The sequence below is a fragment of the Mus pahari genome, chromosome 5 (genome assembly GCF_900095145.1).
Source record: "Mus pahari chromosome 5, PAHARI_EIJ_v1.1, whole genome shotgun sequence".
In the NCBI taxonomy this organism is placed as follows: domain Eukaryota; kingdom Metazoa; phylum Chordata; class Mammalia; order Rodentia; family Muridae; genus Mus; species Mus pahari.
The window spans coordinates 44,986,301-44,994,623 of record NC_034594.1 but is presented as its reverse complement, the minus strand read 5'-3'; the positions used below and the strand labels follow the sequence as shown (position 1 = coordinate 44,994,623).

The window sequence follows — 8,323 nt, the reverse complement described above, 5'->3', positions numbered from 1 at the left end:
AATGCATGAAAGACATTCAGTCTCTGCAGAAAGACAAGTGCTTTTCCAACTGTATTTTCTTCACGGATTCATCACATGCCTTGCATGTAAAAAAATTTACCATTTTTTGGTTAAATGATTAAATATTTTCTGATATGGGTTTGAACTCTTGCCCTCTCAGTCGACCCCGCCAACGGTCTCATCCGGCCGTTGGGAGCATGTGGAGCCACAGCCACCCAGCACAGCACCTCACCGGTTCACTCAGCCATACTACGCCACATGGCCAAGGCACATGCAGAGATCCCCACTAAGGTTCCATCTGCAAAAACAAATGGCACCACAGAGGAGCAAACAGAAGCAATAAATAAATAAATAAAAGAAAAAGGAAGGAGGAACGACAAAAAAGCAAGAAGAAAGAGAAGAAAGAGCTAAAGTTAAAGACCACCAGGAAAACCTGAGGGGCCAGAAGCCAAAGAAGCTCAAAAAGGTCCAGAAGGCCTGACATGAGGCTGGTGGGGAGGACGCCACCAACCGGCACACCAGAGAAGAAGAGAGCCTGGGGTGGACAGGCTTCCAAAGAGGGAAGACAGAAATGGGGGCCCTGGGGAGGATGCTGATGAGGGGCAGACCAAGACAGCAGCAGGAAAACAGAAGCAGCAGAAGCACTCAGAAGTTGAGTCTGATCACAANAAAAAAAAAAAAAAAAAAAAAATGAAGTTGCCAGGGCAACCTGAAGAGGGAGAGCCCTAGGACCACGAGGCTCCGAGGCTCCGTGGAAAGGTAAATTCATTTAACTGGAAGGGAACCATTAAAGCTGTTCTGAAACAGGCTCCAGACAACAAGATGTCAGTCAAGAAGTTGATGAAAAGGTTACAGCTGAGTACCATGCAAGGATAAGTGATCATCAACAGGAAGATAAGCAGGAACCCCACCTTTAAGGTGCTGAAGGACAGAGTTAAGCTTCTGAAGTGAAGGCTCTGTTGCTTCACACTCTATCATTCTATTGGCTGCTCCCCCCTACTATTTGTAAAATGTGTAATGAATTTTAACAACCTGAAGACTGCTTTCTGAAACTGTTTTTAAGTTAAGGAAAAAATGCATCTTTGTTAAAACTTTTGTGAAAAATTAAAATATATCCTTGTCCAATTCTAAACAAAAAACAAACAAACATGGATTTGTCTCATCGCTCTGGAGGGCAGAATTCAAATGCAGTACACTAGGCTGAATCTGGGGTGTCTGTAGAACATCACTCCATGAAGATCTAGGCAAGAACTCTTTGTCTTTTCCTCTGCCAGCATCTAGTACCTGCCATCATCTCGTGGCTAATGGTAGCACCAGTGCAATTTCTGTGTCTGTTGTCACATTGCTTTACCCTTTCTGTGTCAAGTCTTCTCTGCCTCCCTCTTAAAACACTCAAGACTGCATTCAATCACATAGGGATGGATGGTCCAGGCAATGTCTCAGGACTACTGTGAACACAGTTCTTTTTGACATATAATTCCAAATGCACAGGTTCTAGACATGAGGGCACAGACAGCTTGAGATGATGATGGTAGTGGTTATTATTATTTTATTATAAATCACAAATGGGCATTATATTTTACTATTTGATGCTTCATTCTGTGATCCACATTTAAACTATGTGTGTATATTTATTCACAAACTTATAGACTTTTAAAGATAAGTAATTGATAGGTTGATATCTCAGGAGCTTCTCAGACATCCTTACTGCTATTTTACCTTCCTGCATTTAATTCCCTCTCCCTAGTTAGAGCCTCCCACTTCCTTTTTATCATTTCCCTGGTTAGATCACTTTTGTCCTGCTGCTCCACCCCTCTCTTTCTCCCCACCCCCTTACCACAGCAGTGGTCTCCCTTTACTTAACCTAGTTTCTGCAGTTACTTCGGGAAATATACTCACACCTAAAGATTTGGAGCTAGGAGGCTCCAGTGAGAGAGAACATACACTGTTTGTCTTTGGGTCTCTGCTACCTCAGTGTCTTCTAGTTCTATCAATTTATCTTTAAATTTGATTAATTTTTACAGCTGAAAAGCATTCCTTGATGTCTATGTACCAATATCTATTCATTTGTTCAAGGACATTTAGGTTGTTCCCATTTCCTAGCTATTGTGAATGGAGCACCAATGAAGATGTCTGAGCACCTGGCTGTGGAGCAGGGTGTAGAGTCCTTTGGGCATGTGCCAAGGAGTTGGGCCATAGGGTAGATGTAATGTTAGCTTTTTGTGAACTATCCACACTGACTGCCACAGTGGCTGTACCAGGCTGCAATCCCACCAACAGTGAATCAGGGACCCCTTTTCCCCACATCCCTTTCAGGATCTATTGTTTGTTATTATGTTGACCTTTGCCACTCTAAACATCCTTCTTTTCAGGAGTGAGTTCTTCAATTGAAAAACAGTGCTAAGTGCATAATTATTTCAGAGATCATGTCCTGATATCATGCCACTTAATGCTCTGAATTTCATATGTGATGATTTGAGACATACCAGTTTACTGAAAGGTCAGTTACTTGAAAGTCTAAGCCTTACCAGGGTGGATTTTGAGCTTATTTTTACCTAAAACTTTGTAGTCATGGTGATGTATCCTGCTTTTTATTCTAAGTCAGTGTAGTTTCAAATGGCTTTATTACTGTGACTAACTTTGATCACTCAAAATTCTGGCAAACTCTAACCATCAATAGTTTACTCTTAGCCAATTCCTAAGAGGCTCATGATCTCTAAATATGGTGTTTCTGCCCCTTCACATGGGGAAAGCAACTGTTTCTCTCCCCACCCCATTAATAGTTAAGAATGCTCTACATTTTCCTATTTTATGTAAAGTGAATGCCCAAAATGTCTTAGGTGAAGATATTCCATTAATCGACTATGATTCTTATCCAATGTACATTTTGGAATCAGTCTGAATCAAATCAATCTCATATGGTGACACATAGCAGTGATTTTCTGTAACTATTTTCTTGTTAGCAGAAGCATGAAAGTGAATTCTTGACCTTCTTAGGATGAAACTCAAAGCAAGACTTACATCCCAGACACTGACTAATCTTAGTAGTTCACTAGAAAAAGAGATAGGATTTAAATAAATTAAACATAAATTTGATTAGTTCAGTTCAAGTTCATTATTTAACTAAAGTGTTTTAAGCTTTGTATTAATGAATTAACCTTCAACTGCTCTTTGTATAAATGACTATATTAATACAGGAAGACATAAAATAATTACATTTTATTTTCAGAGTTAACAACCATGAGTTTCCCCTAGAGTAAAATTTAATCCTCATCTTCCTAGATGTGGTTAGGATGTTTAAGTGATCCAAGATAACTTACTATTACAGGAAAATGGTGAATGGTGTGGGAGATGATGTACCTTCCAACCTGGAAGAAAGAGCCATCCATCCATGACAGTGATGTCAGATCTGTGATGAAAGGACACCTCTGTCTCATGGTGTTTCAGCTTCAATAACTCAGGAAAGCTTCGTTTAAGCCAACAGTGTCTCCCAAGACCAACACAGATTTTCTATTTGTACTTATCATTATTTCTAGTATGGAAACACAAGAAAACCATAAAAACAACTTATTAAGAAATAATCATTCTACAAAAGATGTCAAGTGAGGCCTATTTTATCTGAAGACAACTGCTAATTAGAATCAAATCCTAAAATGAAATTTACACCTTCCACAGATGTCCATTTATATCATTCTGTCTGAATTATGTATTATTTTCAATTTTAAAAATCCCTAATATTAGAATAGGATGCTTAAGATCTTTTCTTTCACCTGTCCATTTTACCATAGTTCATTTATTATTTCAAATCAACTATCAAAACATTCAATTATGGGAAAAACCAATTAATATAAGCAATTTTGCCTTATTGCCATACATCCAATAAATAAAACTTCTATCATGAATTATGATGAACCTTCTAAATATATCAATTTCCATTCCAGTGGCTGTCAGCTCAGAAGAAGACTGCTGGATCACATGGTTCTCCCATTTCTTTTTTCTGTTTCTGTTTCACAAAGGAAATTTCATATTATTTTCTCATCATGGCTGTATACATTTTTATTCCAACCAAAAATATCTGAGATTTCCAGTTTTACTGTATCTTTGGTAAAATGAGTCTGTAGGACACTATGCTAATTTAAAAAACCAGCCACAGAAAAGCAAGTGTTGGATGTTTTCAGTTATATAGTGAATCTTAAAAAAAAAAAAAAAAAAAAAAAAAAAAAAAAAAAAGTCTCACCCACAGTGTTGTCTCCGACTCTGTTGCCTGCTTTTGCAATCCTTCCCTCCAAATGGGTTGCCTCTTCCAGTCTTCCTAGGAGAGAAGGAGCCTAGTCTTACTGTAACTTGATATGCTAAAGCTAGCTGATATCCCTGGAAGGCCTGCCCTTTTCTGCAGAGAAATAGAGGAGTAGAAGGGGGCAGGGAGAGGAATTGGGGTGGGGAAGAATCTGGGAGGAGTGAGGGAAGGGAAGCTGTGGTGAGGTGAAAAAAAAAAAAGACAGCTATGCTAGTGGGGAAAAAAAAGTGACTCACAAAATTACATTGTTCAAGAAGTCCCACAATCATTTTGATACTTGTTGAAACAGTAAAGAAGATTTTATTCAAGACTATTGTGATGAGGTCTTGCAATAAAGGGGTAAGAAGGATCTTATGTCTAAATGCAACAACAGCCTGAGATTTATAGCTAAGTGGCAGGAGGAAGGGGCTGTTGGAAAGGGATCATAAAAGGTATGACTCATTTTAACCACATACTATCCCACACTAATCAGATATTAAGAGTAGAAGAGTCTTTTTAAATTGATTTAGGGAAATGGTTGCAAAATTGAACACAACAAGAAGAGGCACAAAATACTAAGGTTAGGTCTCAGCTGAGAACATGGTGCAAAGAAACTTAACTGACATTTGGTTTAGGAGAGAGTACTTGTTAAGTTATCATTTTACTGCACCCCCTAATTCCCAGACACCAAAAAATGGGTGCTATTTTTAGTCTACCTAGTGGGTAATCATTTTAATCACTTGAGGCCACTGTCTTGAGTTCTCCACTCTTTTACTTTTCTTTAAAGACTTACATTTCCTGAAAATGTCAGAGCAGCAATTAGATGGTGAGAACACATTGTAGTTGAATAGTAATAGCGCAGAGTGTGTGATGGGCAGGACAGCCGGGCGGAGTGTGTGGTGGGCAGGAGAGCTGGGCAGAGAAGACTGGGGCTTCTGCACCCGGTGGGTTTTAGAAAACCAAAGAAACTGCAAAGAGGATAGATTTTTCAAAAATCCTTTAGTAAACAGGAGCCACTTGAGGACTTCTCAGATTTTATATTGAGAGTTAGACTTGCATTTGTTATTAAAGACACAGGGATTTGCATCCAAAAGAATGTCAGATTCCTCCCTGCTGACCAAAAGACATATTACTCTTGGCTCAGAAATTAATAAAGAAAAATTATAATAGCTACCAATAAACCCAAGTACTCACATGAGGGAAAAGGATAATAAGAGAAAGGCAAACCATGCTTCAAAACTTGTTACACAGATCTGGAAAAAAGAAAAAAGAAAGAAAATCTGGCTTATTCAATAAAGTGCACTGACTTATGTTCCAAAGACATAAATTCAAAGGTATAAATTAGTCATTATGTCATAATAGCAATGAAAGAGTTAAGTGAAGGGAGAAAGGAAGGATACTGGTAACTTGCAAACAACTACAGGTGATGGTAATTCCACAGGGAGAGTTGAAACCTGCAATGAGCACCAGAGAAAGCAAGAGAGAGCTGGCACACACAAGAAGCAGAGAAGGCACGAAGAGCAGAGCTGTCTACCCACGCTTTTCTTGTAGCTGCTGATCTACTTCTCCTCTCCCTGTTAGCATTCTGTCTAAACTCCATCCCACAATTATCTGGCAACAGCCAGGTAGGCCTGACCCACTATAAAAGGGCTTGCTTGCCCCCTCCTCCCTCTCAATCTCTTGTTCCTTTTGTGCTCTCTTGGGCTCTTGCTCCCTTGCTTTTCCCTCCCCACCTTCCCCTCCCCTCCCCTCTCCATCCTCTTCCCCTATCTCTCTACATGGTTATGGCCAGCCTCTACTTCTCTACTCTCTTCTTCTCTCTGCCTTTCTCTGCCTCTACTACCCTCTTAACTCCCTTCCCAATGCCCTAAATAAACTCTATTCTACACTGTCCTGTCCTGTGGCTGGTCCCTCAGGGGGAAGGGATGCTTTGGCATGGGCCCGCTGAGACACCTCCTTCCCCTATACCTGACTATGTTCCCCTAACACTCTGAAAAAGACATTTTAAAAGATTACTCGTGATACATCAATTCTGTGGACAGTCATGAATTTAATTGAAGTCAGATGTTCAAAGACATAATAGTGGTATAGGAAAAGGTTATATGAAAAAAAATCTACAAAGTATAACAGGCATTTTAAAACTGTATAGAAAAAAGAAAGCATAAAATATGTCCAAATATTAATGTCAATTTTCTCTGGATGATGAGAATTCTGTCCTCAATAAGTATTTCTAAACATGCATAGGAAATTAGGCGTTACAGCATTCCATTTTGCGTACCGTAGCCACACGTCAATGGAAAGGATTAAAGTGTGTATCCTTCTAGGTTCTGTAGTCTGTTGGCTTCCTTACTTGGCTGTATTGCACAAGCTCTGTAACCAGCTGGAGTCTCCTCATTGTAAACATGGGGATAGGACTGAGGACAGACCACAGTGGTAGAGCGAGCATCAGTGAACCCACAGACCGTGAGGGGCTGACATTCCAGTGAATGGATAAAGCTATGAGTTCAATTTCTAGCAGTAAGCAATTAAATGTAAGAAGTAAAAGCATGATATTTATACATTATTAAAATACTATAAAATTAGTATTAAAGGTTTACCTACTATCATTACTGAATAATTAACAGCATGTGGAAGGTAGGGAGAGAATGGATACTAACAGGTATGGTACTTTATCCAAAAACGACAAAAAAGTCTCATGACTTTATAGTATGTGGAAGTTTTATTAGTATGTTGCAGAGGATTATTTTTTAAATATAAGCTCTATATTCATACCTTTAAAGTTTTTCTTTTCTTTCCTTTTTTTCTTTTTCATTTCTTTTATATTGGTTATTTTACTTATTTACATTTCAAATGTTTCCTGGTTTCCCCTCCAAAAACCCCCTATCCCATTCCCCAATCTCCCTACCTCTATGAGGGTATTCCCCCACCTTCCAACTCACTCCTGCCTTACTGCCCTAGCATCAAGCCTCCAGAGGACCAAGGGTCTCCCCTCCCATTGATGCCAGATAAGGCCATCCTCTGCTACATATACAACTGGAGCCACGGGTCCCTCCATGTGTCCTCTTTGGTTGGTGGTTTAGTCCCTGGGAACTCTGAGGGTTGGGTGTCTGATTAGTTGATATTGTTGTTCTTCCTATAGGGTTGCAATCCTCTTTAGCTCCTTCAGTTCTTCCCCTAACTCTTCCTCTGGGGTCCCTGTGCTTAGTCTAATGGCTGGCTTTGTGTATCCGCATCTGTATTGTTCAGTCTCTGGCAGAGCCTCTCAGGGGACAGCTATACCAGGCTCCTGTCAGCAAGTGCTTCTTGTCATCAGCAATAGTGTCTGGGTGGGGTGTCCGCAGATGGGATGGATCCCTAGGTGGCAGTCTTTGGATGGCCTTTCCTTCAGTCTCTGCTCCACCTTTGTCCTTGTATTTCCTTTAGACAGGAACCATTCTGGGTTAAAATTTTTGAGATGGGTGGGTGGCCCCATCCCTCAACTAGGGGCCATGCCTCTCCACTGGATATGGTCTCTTCAGGTTCTATCTCCCCTTTGTTGGGTATTTCTGCTCACATCATCCCTGATGGTTCCTGGAAACCTCTTGCTTCCCTGGCATTTGGGACTTTCTAGTGGCTACACCCAGATGCCCCTCCTCCATTGCTATACACCTCTGTTCGATTTCCTGACCATCTGGACTTCTTCCAGTCTCCTCCCACACCTGATCCCGGCCCCATTTTCTTGCCTGTACTCTTTCCCTCCCAGGTCCCTTCCTCCCTCTACTTTCCATGATTATTTTGTTTACCCTTTTAAGTAGAACTGAAGCATCCACACTTTGGTGTTCCTTCTTCTTGAGTTCATGTGGTCTGTGAGTTGCATCATGGGTATTCTGAACTTTTGGGCTAATATCCAATTATCAGTGAGTACATACCATGTGTGCTATTTTGTGACTGGGTTACCTCACTCAGGATGATATTTTCTAGAACCATCCATTTGCCTGCAAATTTCATGAAGTCATTGTTTTTAATAGCCGAGTAGTACTCCATTGTGTAAATGTACCACATTTTCTA

General features: G+C 40.2%; 1 pseudogene; it reads left to right on the top strand.

The window, feature by feature from the left end:
* Window positions 1-258: 258 nt before the first annotated feature.
* LOC110321140 lies at window positions 259-967 on the top strand (annotated as a pseudogene).
* Window positions 968-8,323: the final 7,356 nt, after the last annotated feature.